Source organism: Sarcophilus harrisii, chromosome 6 (assembly GCF_902635505.1).
Source record: "Sarcophilus harrisii chromosome 6, mSarHar1.11, whole genome shotgun sequence".
In the NCBI taxonomy this organism is placed as follows: domain Eukaryota; kingdom Metazoa; phylum Chordata; class Mammalia; order Dasyuromorphia; family Dasyuridae; genus Sarcophilus; species Sarcophilus harrisii.
The window spans coordinates 28485001-28502355 of record NC_045431.1 but is presented as its reverse complement, the minus strand read 5'-3'; the positions used below and the strand labels follow the sequence as shown (position 1 = coordinate 28502355).

Here is a 17355-nt window from a genome sequence, read left to right as displayed (position 1 = left end):
AGTCTGCTTCAGCTCCAAGAAGTGAGGGTGGGGTGGGAGGTAATTGGGGAAGGGGTGGGGGGAGGGAGGAGAAAGAGGGGGGCTGCGAATCTCTCAGTCTCAAATCAACTTGGCCAACACGTGGGAAACGCAAAGGACAAAAATACAATGAGCACTAGGGAAGCTATTTCACTTCATTGACCAGTTAGCCGCCTCTTCCTTAGAAAGAAGGATCCTAGTCAAAGACATCCAATTCCTTAGTCTCTCCAGGATCTTGAAACAAACCAACTTTCACCCCCAGTTGGCTGAGGGAGATTCTGATAGTTAAAGAACAAAACTAACTCAATCCTAATTTTTCTTGAACTAGTCAAGAAAGAGCTCTCTCTCTCTCTAGGAGAAAGTTATCGAAGGTTTTTGATCCAAGATTCAAGGAAGAAGAAAAAAGGTCCCAAAGACACAGCACCCAGAACTTTAGTATCTGATTAACAAAGACAGTATAGTATAAAAAAGTTTGGATTGGGAAGTCAGCAAACAATCATTAAGTATCTTCCATGTGTCAGACACAATACAAAATAAATAGTTCTTGCCTTTAAGGAGCTTACATCCTAAGGGGACCTTGTGTCCATGTTGCAGGTAAACAGGCAGATCTGGGAAATATTGAAGGTTCAATGCCAGACTACCTCACGAAGCTAATATTGCAATATAGTGAGTCACATGAAATCTTTTTTGGTCTTCCAGTGTGTATGAAAGTTATGTTTATATTAACTACATTCTATTTTGTTTTATGTCTAAAACTGTACATAATTTAATTTTAAAATGTCATTGCTGAACAATACCAACCATCATTTGAGCCTTCAGCTCCTTCTAATCTTTTTGCTGATGGAGGGTGCTGTGTTGACAGTTGCTGACTGGTCAGGGTGTGGATGATGAAAGTTGGGGTGGGGCAATTTCTTAAAATGAGACAATGAAGTCTGCCACATCAATGGACTCTTCCTATCACTCGAGCAATAAAAGGCTATTATAAGGTTATCAACTGGTCTAATTTCAATATTATTAGTCTGGGAATAGGGAGGCCTGAAGAGAGGAAGAGAGATGGGGGAAACAACCCATTGGTGGAGTAGTCAGAATACCCACAACATTTATCAATTATGTACACCCCAAGTACCCCAAGACATCCCAAAACGATTACAATGGTAATATCAAAGACCACTGATCACAGATCACGATAACAGGTATAATAATAATAGAAAAGTTGGAAATACTTTGAGAATTACCAAAATGTGACACAAAGACATGACGTGAGCAAATGTTATTAGAAAAATGAAAAAGACTGATTGACTTGAAGCAGGCTTGCCAAAAACGTTCGACTTATGAAAAAACACAGTATCTCTAAAGCACAGTAAGATGAGATATCTCTGTATCATGTGTGTGCACAATACAAACAACATGAATACAAGGGAAACTGGGTTGCTTTTAGGGGGCATCATGTAGCATCATATAAGACCCATGTGTCCCTGAGAAGCAATGTGCAAATTCAACTCGATAAACATTCCCTACTGTGTACTAAGACTACGCCAGGTGCTCATGATCACAAAAATGAAAAATGATACAAAACATGTTGTCAAAGAATTTACATTCCAATATAGGGACTATGGCATGGACATGAACAAAATACTTTGATTGACTCACATGAGATTCCTAATGTAAACATAATAATTACTCCTAAGAATATTAACATTCACTTCAAGGACCTTTCTGCCTTGGTAAATGTGTGTGTAATTCTTTCTCATAGTCCCAGTTTAAAAGTCAATCCAATGAACAGTAAATTCACATGATTTATTTGTTTGTGGGCTACTTCCACCCTCCCAATCACTGATGTTCACAGAGTCAGGATTGTTCTCAACTCCTAATTCTCCCTCTCCCAAACATGTTGAAAGGCACAAATGAGGATAAAGGATGTAGAGCATTTTGCAAACCTTGAAGCACTGGACAAAGGCCAATTATCCTTATTATTAGCTTATAATCCCCAGACCTCCAAGCTGCTGATGACATCATTCTCTGAGTCTCCTACTGCCCTATTCTATCAGCATTTTTTGTACAATTATCCCTTTACATGACAATTTTCCCCATTGCAGTTTCAATATATTGTGAATTGGCATAAGAAATTAAATGGGAACTTTTGGAGAGTTTTGCAGAAGCCGCAGATGATAACACAGAAGAAGTTGAAAAACAGAAATGCATAAAACATGTCTATGGTATTGTATGATATCAATCCAAATTTTACAATGAGGTACTGTAAATAGCCCATGAAAGAAAAAAGAAATAATTCAGACCTTCTCTAGTATAGGGGCCAAACATTTCTATGTAGATTTCCAGATCTCAGGGGTACAAGGTTCCCTAACCCCCACAATGTGGAAGGAATACAATTATAGAGCAATACAAATATAGAGCATGTGCTGGTAGGTATTTAACAATCCAGCTTGAGGAGGGATGGGGGGGGAGGGGATGATGGATGTAAGCACACATTATTTAGTTTCATCTGTATTATCAACATTTTCTTAAGTCTAAACAATAAAACACTAAATTGAGCCCTGATTTACAGATTTCTGATTTCTGAAACAAGCTGGTTGAGCTGTCTCCAGCATACTTCTACCTTCACCCCATATATCTAATTACTTGCCAGATATTGTCATTTTTATCTTTGCAGCATATTTCCTTTCCCTCAACCTACAGGACCTTTGCCTTGGGCTCCAGGTTCTTAAATCCTGGTCCAAGTCCTCTAGTTTGGACTATTCTCAATTGCTTCTTAATCGGTCATCCCGACACAAATCTCTCTCAACTACAATTCATCCTCCACACAGTGCAAAAGGGATTTTTACAAAAGAACAGGATTGCTGCCTTTCTCAAATTTTAGTACTCTATGCCTTTAAGACCAAATACAAAGGCCTGGGTATACTTAGGTGCCAGAGTGATATATCACTTAAAATAGCGGACTTGGAATCTGGGACACCTGAGTTCAAATTCTGTGTTTGATTACCTGATACCACTGGACCAAATCATTTTTCTACTCTGGGATGCATGTTTCCTTAATTATAAAATGAGAGGGTTGAACGAGATGTAATCTAGACATGCATAAAATCTATGATTTCATCATTCTATGGACATGTTGTCACCCCCAATAGAATGGAAGCTCCTCGAAGGCAGGGCTGCTTTATTATTGTCTTTATATCCCCAGTGTCTGGCACTAAGTAGATACTTAAGGAAAATTTATTGACAAGCTGACGGATTGATGATCTTTGCTTATTCACTAAAAGGACTTCAGAGTATCTGTAAATTTATCAGCAGATAGTCCCTCCAACATTGCAGATCCCAGATCATCCCTGGTCTCAGACAATACAATTCACCTCCTCGTTCTGTAAATACAGTATAAATCTCCCTATAAACCTTCCTCTAGATAGTCACTCCATCATTACAGATCATGATCATCCCTAATCTCAGACAATACAATTCACCTCCATGTCCTATAAATCCAGTATAAACCTTACTCTCAGATAGTCCCTCCAACATTGCAGATCACAGATCATCCTCATTCTCAGATGATACAATTCACCTCCATGTTCTGTAAATCTAGTCTAAACCTTCCTCTCAGATAGTCCCTCCATCACTGCAAATCATGATTATCCCTGATCTCAGACAATACAATTCACCTCCATGTCTTGTAAATCCTCTAAAATAATCCCTCCAACATTGCAGATCATCCCTGATCTCAGACAATACAACTCATCTCCATGTCCTATAAATCTAGTACAAGACTTCTCTCAGATAGTCCCTCCAACATTACGGATCACAGATCATCCCCAGTCTCAGACGATACAATTCACTTCCACATTGTGTAAATCCAGTATAAGCCTTCCTCTCAGTCTCTTAGCACTATCCAAGTGCTAATGCAGCATAAAGTCTATCCCCAGGTTGCTAATCCCTCCACATTACCCTTTAAGATATGCCCTTCTAGCCATAAAGTTCTTTAATTTTGGCTTTTACTTCTTGATAGAATTCCTGCAATAAATCCATTTTTTACAACCAAGATGCATCTTTCCATTGTTCCTTGGATGATTTATTGAAGGAGACAGAAAATGAATTGTTGACAACTTCAGTGGTTTGCCTTTACTCAGGAATTCAGTGAAGCTCCCAGTCTGAAAGAGGTCTATGGGGAAGCTTCTTCAGACACAGCCTCAGGCCTACTGTGCTCATTAAACAAAGATTCAGAGTAGGGTGTTGAGAAATAATGGTGTTCACAAATATTCTCGGAAGACTTTTCATACCGATCCTCAGAATTCAGAGAGCATCCATGTATATGAGTCAAGTAGCCATTAGTGGCTGCTTCAACAAACATAGCGGGGCTATTTCAGCCTTCGAGGGATCTTTGTAGATCTGACCAAAGTCAGGATTTCTTCACCTTCTTTAAAGTTTTATATGAATTCCCACAATGCATGATTTCAGCAATCCAATTCAACAATGTTCTACACGCACAGAGAAAAAATACAACATGTACAAAGCCTAAGGAAAAATGTGTATATATAAGAAATCCAGATACAGACATTTAAACATTGTACCAATTGACTAAATGAATAAAAATAAAACTGTACTAAAAGATTACATAAAAACTGAGAATGTCCTGATTACATGGAAACGGAACTCTAGAAATTCAAGGGATTTCTTTGACATAAGACATTGTGGCCTCTCCACAATCAATTAATTAATCAACTAGTATTTAGGAAATACCTACTATGTGATATGCCTTACAAGTCAACCCAATGTAAACAAAAGTTTAAAAGAAAACCCCCAAACCCAAATCCGGTATAATTGTAATGGTCAAGGTGGGACACAGAGAAGTGTTAGCTACTGTAGTTAGTTTTGCTAGACTGCTTTTTTTCCCCCTTTCTTTTTTATTCTTTTTCATAAGAAAGGTTCTTTAGGTAAAAGTGGAAAAGAGATATATTTCAAAATAAAGGTGATATAAGAACAAAAGATGTCAATAAAAAGTTTCATGTTTATTGATCAATAAAAATTAAATTATTTTTATTGATCAACAAAATTTAAATTGTTGATTGATAATAGAAACTTATTTTTTTGTAACAGCAAAATTAGAATCATTTGATAAAAAATAAAAGAAATCCTCATAAACCAGCTAAATCTAAGTAATTGAAAAATATGTGCTTTAATGGAGGAAATGTTGTTTGAATATAAATATTATTCTGGAGTTATAAATTCAGATTTCTCATCAAAAGGCTTTAACAGCACCCAGCAGATTACGCAGCACAGAGTTTAGGAAGAACTTTCAGCCTAAGAAGGTAGCATAGACAAGTTTGTTAACCAAGCTTCAGGAGTATGGGTAGAACAGAAATGAACTATGAGTGTTAAAAATCTGACAGCAATCCAGTCAGGAGATATTCTCTTTAATAGGGAGTCTCAGAAGAACTAAATCACTGGGGATATTTCAAAAGAAATTATTATCTACTGGTAGGATCCAGTACACTGAGCTTCTTGTAGAATTGTAATATGGTCACATGAGTAATGAAAAGCCTGTCCTGTAACAGGCAGACCATTTCTCTGCTCTAGGATTTGCTTAGATTACCCAGGATTTAATTAAGTTATGAAAAAGAGTATATCTCTTTTTTCTTCAAAATAGATCCATTTTCATTCTCTTTCTTCAATTATTGCTAATCATAAATCCTAATCATATTCCATAATCCTCTTTAAATACAATATCTTCTCTCTCTCTCTCTCTCTCTCTCTCTCTCTCTCTCTCTCTCTCTCTCTTTCTCTCTCTCACACACACACATACACACACACACACACACACACACACACACACTACACATACAGGAACACACTCACACTCACACTCACACAGGATTCCCTGCTGATGAAATGGCGGCACTGATTACAAGCATTTAACTTTCCAGCTCCTTTTCTCCATCACTGAAAATGAAACATCATATACATGGCTAAGATCAACTGCATTTCTAGGGGAATAAAATATTCTCATTCATTTGTTTTTGGTTAAGTTAAGTTTTCTTAAGCAAAAACAAAAAGTTTTCTTTCTCTTCTGTTATCATACTGAAAATCTAATTGGGGAATAGCTAAAGAAATTATGTTACTAAAAAAAAAGTGGATGCTGAAAACTATCTTTACATGTATTTGGAAAAATAAAACACTATTAAAATTTTTAAAAAGAAATTATGTTGCTTGAATATAATGGAATGTTGCTATACTATAAGAAACAGTAACTAAAGAATTCAGAGAAGCATGAAACAATTTATATGAACTGATATTGAGGGTACACTTTAGGAGAACCTAATTTAATGTCATTAATAGAAAGAACAAACAAATACAAAATTATGTACTTGTAATAACCAATAAGCTTGGTCCTATAGAAGAGTTGAGAAAATGCATTTCTTCCTTCTTCACTATAGCTATGGAAAATTGCATATATTATCAATAATTTTTTAAAAGAAAATCTTCCAAGAAATATATTTGTAGAACATTCCTGGCTCAATAAATTAAGCCTAGTGAATGCAAATGAATCTTTGATTATTTTGGATCATGAAGTACACAGAATTCTGGATGTCCATTCTCATTACACAAAAATATACCTTCAAGTATGGGAAATATAAATTTATTTCATTTAAGTCATGATTCTGATTTTGTGTAAAAATAAAAAGTCTTTATTTAGAAAATAAAAGGAAAGCTTAACGTGCCTAGACTCTGTGCACAGAGAATGTGTTGTAGAGAAGAGGGTTTAAGTTGAACTAATTTCAGTTGCCTGGCTAAAAAACATTACTGTGGAGTTGGATATCTCAACAATGGAAATAAGTTTGTGTGAAATAAGTTTGGATGGGACAATTCGATAAACAATAGGTTTGTAATCATAAATAGTTTAAGTGGCTAACATGGAAATAGATTTTGCATGACTTCACATACATAATGGCTATCAAATGGGTTGGCTTCTCAGGGAGAGGGAGAGATCAGGGAGACGGAGAAAATTTGGAACTCAAAATTTTTTTAATTGATTGTTAAAAATATTCATAATATATTAACAAAATAATTTTTTCTAAAAATATTGATTAGGCTAAATGTCTTTGTAGGACATACTCAGAAGGATCTGTGGATTAATTATATTTTGTTAATTTGTTTGGGGGGTATTTTTTTAATTTATTTTTTTGCTGAGGTGATTGGGGTTAAGTGACTTGCCCAAGGTCACACAGCTAGGACGTGTTTAGTGTCTGAGGTCACATTTGAACTTAAGTCCTCCTGACTTAAGGGCTGGTGCTCTATCTACTGCCCCACCTAACTGCCCCCAGGATGGGTAGTTTTAAAATAATTATTATTGTCAATCCTTATTTGTTTGTAATTTATTTCCTTTAGTACTTTACAGCCAGGCCTAGCGGTGTGTGTTTATAATTCCTGCTTCTGCAGTTTAAGTTGGTGGGTTACTTGAGCTCAAGTTGGAAATAGAGCTAAAACACAAACATATGTGACACAAACATGGTGAATTCTGGGATGTCCAAGGAGAAGGGACTTGGGTTGGAAATAGAACAAACAAATCATATAGGGATCAAGCCTCTAGAATAGCCATTGCATTTCCAGACTAAGTGAGATAGGAACAGCCCAGCTTAAAAACTAATAAAGACTTCATGTAGAACTTAACATATTACAGCAACAGCGCAATATGTAATATGAGTTATGGATGAAAAAATTAACTTATGGGGCTCGTCAAAATAGCAAAACTGGGATTCAAAAGCATGGCCTCCCATTTCAGTGCTTAGCATAATGCCTGGTATATAATGATAAATGTTGATTGATTGATTGATTGCTTCTATTGATTCATTAATTCCAAGTCCAGTATTTGTTCTACAACGCCAAACTACTTCCTTTGTCCTAAAAAAAATAGAATTTTGAAGAAAAAAATGCATTTATTTGTAATGGAAAGAACAAAAAAATAGGAGACAGAAAATGCTGATTCTATTCTCAGTCCCTCCCCTCACTTTCCCTGCTAGCTCAGACACTTAAACTTGTCTATGTTTTCTGATCTTAAAATGGGTAGACTATATGCTTTACCACCCTTACATTGTGGTTCTCAGGGTCCATATTCTTGGAACGTCCTTTCTTCTTAGTCTGCTTCACTTCCCTTGAGACTCAGCTCAGATTACTGAGACCTTTCCAAGTCCCCTAAGCTACTAATGCTTCCCCAATGAGAGAATTTTCATCTACCGTGTGTGTGTGTGTATATACATAGATATATACATACATATAAACACACATGTGTGAATGTATACTATACACAAATGCACACACACATAGAGAGAAGAGGATATTTATTATATACTATATAGCAGAAGAGTAGATCCCACGTGTATAAAGAGCACCCACATTTGGTGATAGAAAATGGTCTTCCATCGTGTGGCTAAGAGAGAAACAGAAGAGATATTTGAGCCTTTTTTTTCCTGCCACTCTTCTCTAAGGAAGACTTTCATTCCTGCCAGAAAAGTAGGAGATTGGGGCCAGAGGCCCAACCCCTCCAATCTCCTCAGAGGGAGAGGGGCTACCAGACTAAAAATATATCTATCTGCTTTCTTAAATATTTTTTGTAGGGCTTCTTGAATTTTTCCCCTGGTGACCTGAAAATTTTCACCCGAAAATTTTTTATGGGACTCCAAGTATATAAGTGTATAAAACATGTATACAAACCAATCATTTATTGATAATAAATCACAATTTCTTGAACCCTATTTCATTTACACAACCCCCATATGGGATCATGACCCACAGTTTAAGAAGCTTTGGTTTAATGATAAATATGGAAATCCATTTGAAAGAATTGAATGTATTTAACCTGTATCCGATTGCTTGCTGTCTTGGGGAGGGGGGAGGGGAGAGAGGGAGGGAAAAAAATTTCAAACACAACATCTTTATAAAAATGAATGTTGAGAGCATCAGCCCTGAAGTCAGGAATACCAGAGTTCCAATCTGGTCTCAGTCACTTAACACTTCCTGGCTGTGAGACCCTGAGCAAGTCACTTAACCCCAACTGCCTCAGCAAAAAAAAAAATAATAATAATGTTGAAAACTATCTTTACACATATTTGGAAAAATAAAATATTATTGAAAATTAAATCGAAAAAGAGAAAAAGCTTTGGTTCAGAGGGTGTGATTGGATTCAAGTTAACTCTTTATTGCTTTATCACAATGGGGGCAGGGAAACTCTTTTATATATCTTTTATATCGAAGACTTAACTCCTTTTCCACCTAATGCCGGTACCAGAATAGGTACACAGAGAGCAACAAAGCAGCTCATTTACACAAGTCATAGGAAAGCAGAAATCAGAAAGGGTATGCCCAGGAGAATACAGACCAGACAATAGACTGAAGAAGCTCTCCCATAGGGAGCCAAGTAATTCAGCTCAGCCGAGACAAGGTCCTGACTGTCACCCAAAGAGAAACTCCCTGAAGTCTCTAGTGTAAGAAGCTGGGGATAAGGCCCCATGGTGGAGACCGCCTACTCCTCTCATGCCTTCCCACGGCCTTTTCCTTCAGCAATCTGAACTAGGCTTGATATCGTCCTTCTGCTGTCTCGAAGCTGGAAGCCAGGAGTACCCAAATTCTCAAAAAAGGTCAACTAAAAACTGGAACTTTCCATTCCTCTACAACTCCTCCCCCCCACTCTCTTAGGGCAGGGCTTTCGTCTCCACCAATAAGGGGAGAGTCCCATACCAACCAGCCTTGGGACAAGGTTACCATGATATATATGTGTGTATGTATGTGTGTGTGTGTGTGTGTGTGTTTATGTATGTATATGTATATATGTGTGTGTGTGTGTAACACACACACACACAAATATATAAAATAAATCTTTTGTAAATGTTTAGTTATTTGCATATTGTCTTTCCCATTGGAATGTGAGGTTCTTAGAAGTAGGACCCATATTTTTACCTTTCTTTATATGCCCCTACCTTATGCCTGACACATAGTAAGTGCTTTTAAAGTGCTTAAATTGACTGAAAAACAACCATAATGCTTTAAATTTCTATCACGCTCTGTTTTCAAAGCCTTTTCTCATGCAACATCTCATTTGATTGAGACTTAGCAATTTTCTGACCGTGAACTATATTCCATCTCTGATCCTTCTGAGCTTCAGGTTCTTATCAATAAAATACAAGTAATAATAATTTGTTGTAAGAGAAGAACTATGTAAATAGGAAGACACTTTAGCTATTATTTTAGCTATTATTACTTTATTATTATCAATGCTCCCCACAATAACAGATATGAAAGTCCTTTCCAGTCAGAAATACTATAAAAGAAATGTAAGATATTAGCACTATTTTTAAAAATTTTAAATATGAATTGTGGTGTTGATTCTAAGACACCCCAACAATACATTGCAACAAGTATGCCCAGGACTAGTTTACCATTTCACAAAAAATATATCCAATCAATCTACTTTCAGGATAGGGTCCCATATTGATAACAGCTAATTAACTCATTAAAGGAATTAATTCTGTCCTAAGAATCATGGCCATTTATACCACAAGGAAATTGTCACGTCATTCACCATTCGTCTCTATATTAGCAGTTCTCTATATTTTCTAGCTTTTTAACCATAAGCCCATAACTCTAGATGCTATAGGGTAGGCTGCAGCTTGGGAGTAGGGAAGGGGATTGATTGGTTTTTTGGTTCAGAAACATTAGCAATCCTATAAAGAAAAAGGGAACCTAATGGACATTAAATTTATGGAGTAGAAAGTATATAATAAATGTAAATTTTCATTTTTCATCCTGTAATTTTTTCATTTTTCATTTGTGTAGCATTCATAATTTCTGTAATATAGAGGTAACCACACTTTTGTCTAAGCTTCTGAAATAAGCCATTTTGAAGTAAGGCATAAATTCAACTTACTGACTTACTGGATTCATATCTCTCCAATTCAATCTTCCTTAATGTACATACTCATATTTACAAAATTATGATCAGAATGTATAAATTGTCTTTTGATCTGCTTTTTACATTAATACTATTTCATACAAATACTCCCATGTATATTACATTTGCCAATTTCAACAGCTGTGTATAAGTCTGCCATATATACATGCATGTATATATGTATGTGAGTGTGTATGTGCAGGTGTGTGTATAACACCATCCTAAGAAAGACAGGATAAACATTTTAGTGGAAATAGTCTTGGATCATGGTCAGGAGACCTGGATTCTGGTACGGATGTGCCTCTATCTCATTGTGGGATTTTAGTTATTAGTCCTTTCTGAAGATCATTTTCTTTCTCCTTCTTTCTTTTTTCTTTCTTTCTTTCTTTCTTTCTTTCTTTCTTTCTTTCTTTCTTTCTTTCTTTCTTTTTTCTTTCTTTCTTTCTTTCTTTCTTTCTTTCTTTCTTCCTTCCTTCCTTCCTTCCTTCCTTCCTTCCTTCCTTCCTTCCTTAGTTTCTTTCTTTCTTATTTAGTTTCTTTCTTTTTTTCTGCCTTACTTTCTTTCTTTGCTGAGGCATTTGGGGTTAAGTGACTTGCCAGGGTCACATAGCCAGGAAGTGTTAAGTGTTTGAATCCTAATTTGAACTCAGGTCCTTCTGACTTCAGAGCTGGTGCTCCTGAAACTCATTATCTATAAAATGAAAAGTCTGGGCGCCAAGACTACAATGACTACAGTAATAAAAAGGAAACCAGCATTGAATGATATCAGAACTCCAACAATGACTCCAAACAAATATGGTGGAAGTATGTCCCTCCTCTTAGCTGAAGTGGCTGACTTTCTGTATTTTCAAATGTGGCCAATGGGATACTTTGTTTGCTTAATCCATTCTATTTTTATAATAGAGTGTTCTATGAATATGGAAGGGAGCAGGGAGAGGAATACAAATAAATCTATAATCTATAATAAATATATTGTTTATATATTATAGTAGTTAGTAATTATATATAATACATGTTTAATAATTATATCTAATATATTAAATACATAATGTATAATAAATACATAATAAATAAATCTATGAAGTTTAAATATACATATTTTTAATACTAATAAACATTAGATGTTTTAAAATTTAAAAAGAAAGGGTTATGAGATATGATTTTTTTTCTTTTGGAGATACAATGAGGAGTGACTTGCCCAGAGTTACAGAGCAAGTAAGTGTCTGAAGCTGAATTTGAACTCAGGTTCTCCTAACTCTGGGATTGGTATTCTATCCACTGCAACACTTAGCTGTCCTGAAGTCATGATTTCTAAGGTCACTTTCATCCTATGATCCTATGTGTTTAATAAGTTTGCTTAATCTACTGTGGGAGATTTCCAATCTTATTGGTAATTATCAATAGTGTAATAAGTACTTTTTCCCCTTTATACTTATTTTCTGGGGGCATGTTCCCAAAACTGGAATTATTGAGTCAACGGGAATATGAGCATTTGTGTGGAGTTCTTGCTACATCTGGACGCTGCTCTCCCGAAGCTCTCTAATCTGCAGTTAAAGAAAGATTTCTGAGAGAATCTCCCTTTGTGATGAAAATCTTACCCTCTCCTACCCCCCCCCCCAAATTTCTCCAGGTTCTGTAGAGGGGTGTGAGCCAACAGAAAAGAGGTTTCTCAAGGGAACCACTTGGGGAATAAATATTTTTAAGGTCAGGATGGGGAAACCTCTAGAATGTCTGAGGAAAAAGCAGAGTGAAGATGAAGAATATCCACCAGAACACAATTTCTTGGAGCAACTAAGTGGTATAGTGGACACAGCCCTGGATCTGGAGTCAGGAGGACTATATAGCCTCAGATATTTAACCTTGAGTAAGTCTTTAACCCAGTTTACCTCAGTCTCCTCATCTGTAAAATGAGCTGGAGAAGGCAATGGCCAACCCCTCTAGTTGGTTGGTTGATCATTGTCCTTTCTGGAAAAGGACCAAAATGACATCCCTATGTTAGAGTCAATTAGTGTTTCCAACTGTGGCTGATCAGACAATAGAGCTCGGAGTGCTCTGCCACAGGCCGGACAAACTTGTGCCTGTGAACACTTGGGGTGGACTCTAACTTTGAGCATCTCATGTTTCTTCTGGGTTACCTCAATTCTACTTTGCCCACAAAGCCCAGTGTCTTCTCTGAGGAGGGCACGCCATACTAGGCAGTCCTGTGCCAGCATCTCCCATGTCACACCATCAATTCTAAAGTTCTTAAGAGACTTTGAGTGTCCTTGTATCATTTTTTGTGGCCACTTTGTGAGCTCTTGCTTCCTGTGAATTCTCCATACATTTATTTTACTTTGGTAAGTATACATTTGGAATTTGAACAGCATGGCCAATGGAGTTGCCCCCTCTGCAGCAGAGTTGGAACGCTTGGCAGTTTAGTTTGAAAAAGGACCTCAGTGTCTGATACTTTATTCTGCCAGCAGATCTTCAGGACACAATCAAATGGAAGCGATTCCGTTTTCTGACATGGTGCTGCTACACTGTCCAGATTTCATGGCCATGCAGCAATGAGGCGACTCTGTAGACTTTCAGTTTTGTAGTCAGTCTAATAGCTCTCCTCTCCCGCACTTTCCTTCGGAGTCTCCCAAACATGAACTAGCAAAGGCAGTGCAGGGGTCAAGCTCCTTATCGATGTGGGACCCCTGGGAAGTAGACTGCCAAGGTAAGAGAATTTCTCCCCAGCATCCAAAACTTCACTTGCTGTAACTGATGTGGATGGTTGGTGCTGGCTAATGGAGGACCTGGGTTTTCTTGGGACTAATTGGGATCAAAATTAGCACAAGCAGCAGAGAATGGCTCCACACTGTTGCATCTCAGCTTCGGAGGCTGCATGAGGTGAGTGCACAATCACCGCATACAAAAAATTCACACATTGACACTCTCGCCACTCCAGTGTCTTTTCCCTTTAGGAAATTTTCTCCGCCAAAGCAGTGATCCTTCTGCAATTTATTGTCTCTGTTATCCAGGTGGTCCAGGGATTTGTCCAGAATGACAAAGCCCAAATGTCTACTTCAACAGGATGTAAAGCCAGGTGTTCTTGACCTGAGACTGGCTGTCAACCATTTCAAGTCATGCTACCTCTCACCATTATTATGGAAGCATAGCAATCACCACACCTTATCATTCACAGAGCCCTCAATTTACAAAAACCTGCCAGTAGATTTGTATCATGAGTATTGTATTTAACCCAAAGATGAAGATATTGAGACTTTAAAAGGGAAAATGATGATCTTTAAGGTCCTTTGTGACTATGAATCCTGTGTTCCTTTAAGTTATCAAAAACTGCCCTTGATTACAAAGCTGTTAATGTGAAATACGGAAACTCTTAACAAGGGGCATGATTCTTGACTGTATAGAATGGGATAGTAAGAAATACAGACTCTTGGGATCAGGAAGAATCTTAGAAGTAATTCAGACCACCCAATATAAGAATCCTTTCTGTATGATGACAAATACATGTTTTTTTAACCAGTGAATGAACACACATTTATAGAGAGCTCACTCCCCAGTTTAGCAATGTGTTCTATTCTGGGACAGTTCTAATTGGTACTTTATACTAAGAAGAAATCTGATTTCTGTATAACTGCAATCCATTAATCCTTGTTCTAGAGCAAAATAAATTAAATTTAATCTCACAGATAATGAATCTTCAAACATCCGAATGTCACTATTACATGAGTGATAATTTTCATTCAACCAAGAATTATTTTATGGTATTATTCAACTGAAAGGAATACAGTTGTGGAACTGAACTTTTTTTTTCTATTCTCTAGCCTAGCTTTTGTCATCATTTACTAAAATATTGTGAAATAATCTTATCAGAAGGTCAATTGCGCTTAGTTTGGTAAGATGCATTTTATCAATACTATTCCCTCTCCTAATAGAAACCTAAATGTTTCTATAGAATAGAAATAGATTCTATAGAATCTATAGATATAGATTCTATAGAATAGAAATAGAAACCTAAATGTAACACACAGGACAAAAATTTACTTTAACAGCTTACTGGTTTCTGTAAGCCTCCTCTCCCTTCACACACACCCTTTTTATTTTTTTAAACTGAGGTTATTTGATTTTTTCCAGACTTCTGGCCCAGCCTTTTTTCACCATTATTTCTCAGACTTCAGACAGTGAGTGGGATTGCATCTGTAATTTCCATCAGTAATCTAATCTATAATTCACTAATGAAGCCATCTCAACGTATTAAATTCTCTCTTACAGACTTCCTACTCAAAGGAAGCTCAATTTCCTCTTTATATGCTATTTGTTCTATTTTTCTGGCTTTTTTGATGAAAAAGATGAATCATGACTTCTATTAACATCTTCCTGGAGCACAAGGATGAACTCTTACTTTTTCTTTTTAAAATTATTTTTTCTTTTCTTGTTTTGAACATATTTCAATACTTTCAGGGTTTGTAATATTGCTGGCATGAAGATTTCTTCAACAAATGCAGATCATAACTCGCCTAAAATAGTTAGCATTTATATATCACTTTCATGTACACAAAGCACTTTTCCTGTGTGATCTCATTTGTTTTTCACAACAACCCTGTGAAGTAGGTGCCATTATTAATTTTCTTTTACACATGAAGATCTGAAGCTGAGAAATATTAAGTGACTTGCTCAGGATCACATTGCTAAATACGTTTCTTTTCTCTTTTTTAGAGACAATTGGGGTTAAATAATTTACTCAGGTCACACAGCTAGTAAGTGTTAAGTGTCTGAGGCTACATTTAAGCTCAGATCCTCCTGACTCCAGGGCCACTGTACCATCTAGCTGCCTTAGGAAGTCAGACCTTCCAGATCCCAAGTCCTGCACTCTATGTACTGATCCACCCAGTTGCCATGACTTAATGTTACTTAGTAAATGATCTTTGAGAGCCCAGAGGCTGAAAAATGCACCATCCTGTAGCCATCCTGGGGACCAGTCTTTCCTGATTCTACTAGAAGGAACCTCAGACCACTGAGCTCATGTTCAAAACCCTTTCTGAGGACTAGCCAGACCACAAGTGCTGCTCACATTGCCTTGATGTCCTGGAACTTCAGATAATTTGAAAATAGCTTTTTTGTTAAAGTCCTTTTTTGTTAACTTTTTATTTTTTTGTTCTTTCTTCCTTTTCTTTCCTTTTTCTTTTCAATTTTCTTTGTTTCTGTTTTTGTCTGTCTCTCTGTCTCTTTCTCTGTCTCTCTGTGACATTTTTGTCTCTATTTCTGTCTCTGTTTCTCCATCTCTTTCTTTATCTCTCTGTCTCTTTTTCTGTCTTTCTGTCTCTGTTTCTCTGTCTCTGTCTCTCTGTCTCTGTCTTTCTGTCTCTTTCTATCTCTCTGTATCTCTCTCCCTTTCTGTGTCCTTCCATCTCTCTCTCTTTCCCTGATAATTTATAATAATTCTAAAGGATAGTACGTCCGACCCCTAAACATCAAATGGTGATTAACAGAACAAGGCAGAGTTAGCCCAAACATGACACGGAGGCTAGGTCTCAGCAGATGGTCTGGGAAAGCCTGCGCCAGGCAACCCTGAGGAAACACCCAAAATGCGTACCAAGCGATTTTCTAAATTAATGGGCGGGCGTCCATCTAGTAGCACCAAGTTTCTCATCCATTTCAATATCCAGGTAGAGACGAAAGAATAGATTTCTGGTTTCCATTCTGTTGTGTTCTAGAAACTATATTCCACCTCTTAGTGTAACAAAGTCCTCTTTCTTCATCGGTCAAATAGGGCAAGTAAACTAGATCAACTCTAGGGTCCCTGTTAATACTAACAGACTAGTTATTATTTGCTGAGTTCCTTAGAAAGTATTGTCCATTTTGAAGTTGTCGTGGTAACCTTAGCCCTTGCCTTCCTAAATTGTGTGATGAAATCTCTAATTTCACTTTGCTCTCTGCAGTTTTAAACACGAGTTGGTTTCTTCCTTGCAAAAAAGAAACGAAAATGTCAACATACAGAAATTTTAGGGCAAAGCCCTGAGTTTGGACCTTTGATTTCATTAATATAGGGTACTTTAAGATGAAGAAATGTTCTCTACCAATTTTTAGGTCAGATCTTTTCTATAACTTAAAACTTTTCAAAAACTCAAAAAAAGGGACAGAATGAAATAGAGAAGAAAGGGCTCAAGCTTGGAATCAGGGAACCTGAGTTTGAAGTCACATCTCTGCCACACTCTAGCTTCGCTACTCTGAGCAATTTAATTAATCTCTCTGTTCGCTCAAGTTACTCTTTAAGATTGACAGTAATAGACAAGTTGAAGATCTTATTAGCAGGAAATGTCCACGTTGAGAATTCCCCATACACATGTCGTTACACGTTCAAGAAAAAAAAGTAGAAGATGCTCTTGAGATCTGAGTCACAGACC

General features: G+C 36.8%; 1 protein-coding gene across 2 annotated transcripts in view; it reads right to left on the bottom strand.

The window, feature by feature from the left end:
* Positions 1–17355, bottom strand: part of RHOH (ras homolog family member H) — a 47722-nt gene that overhangs the window by 3276 nt on the left and 27091 nt on the right. The gene's annotated exons all lie outside the window — the stretch shown is intronic.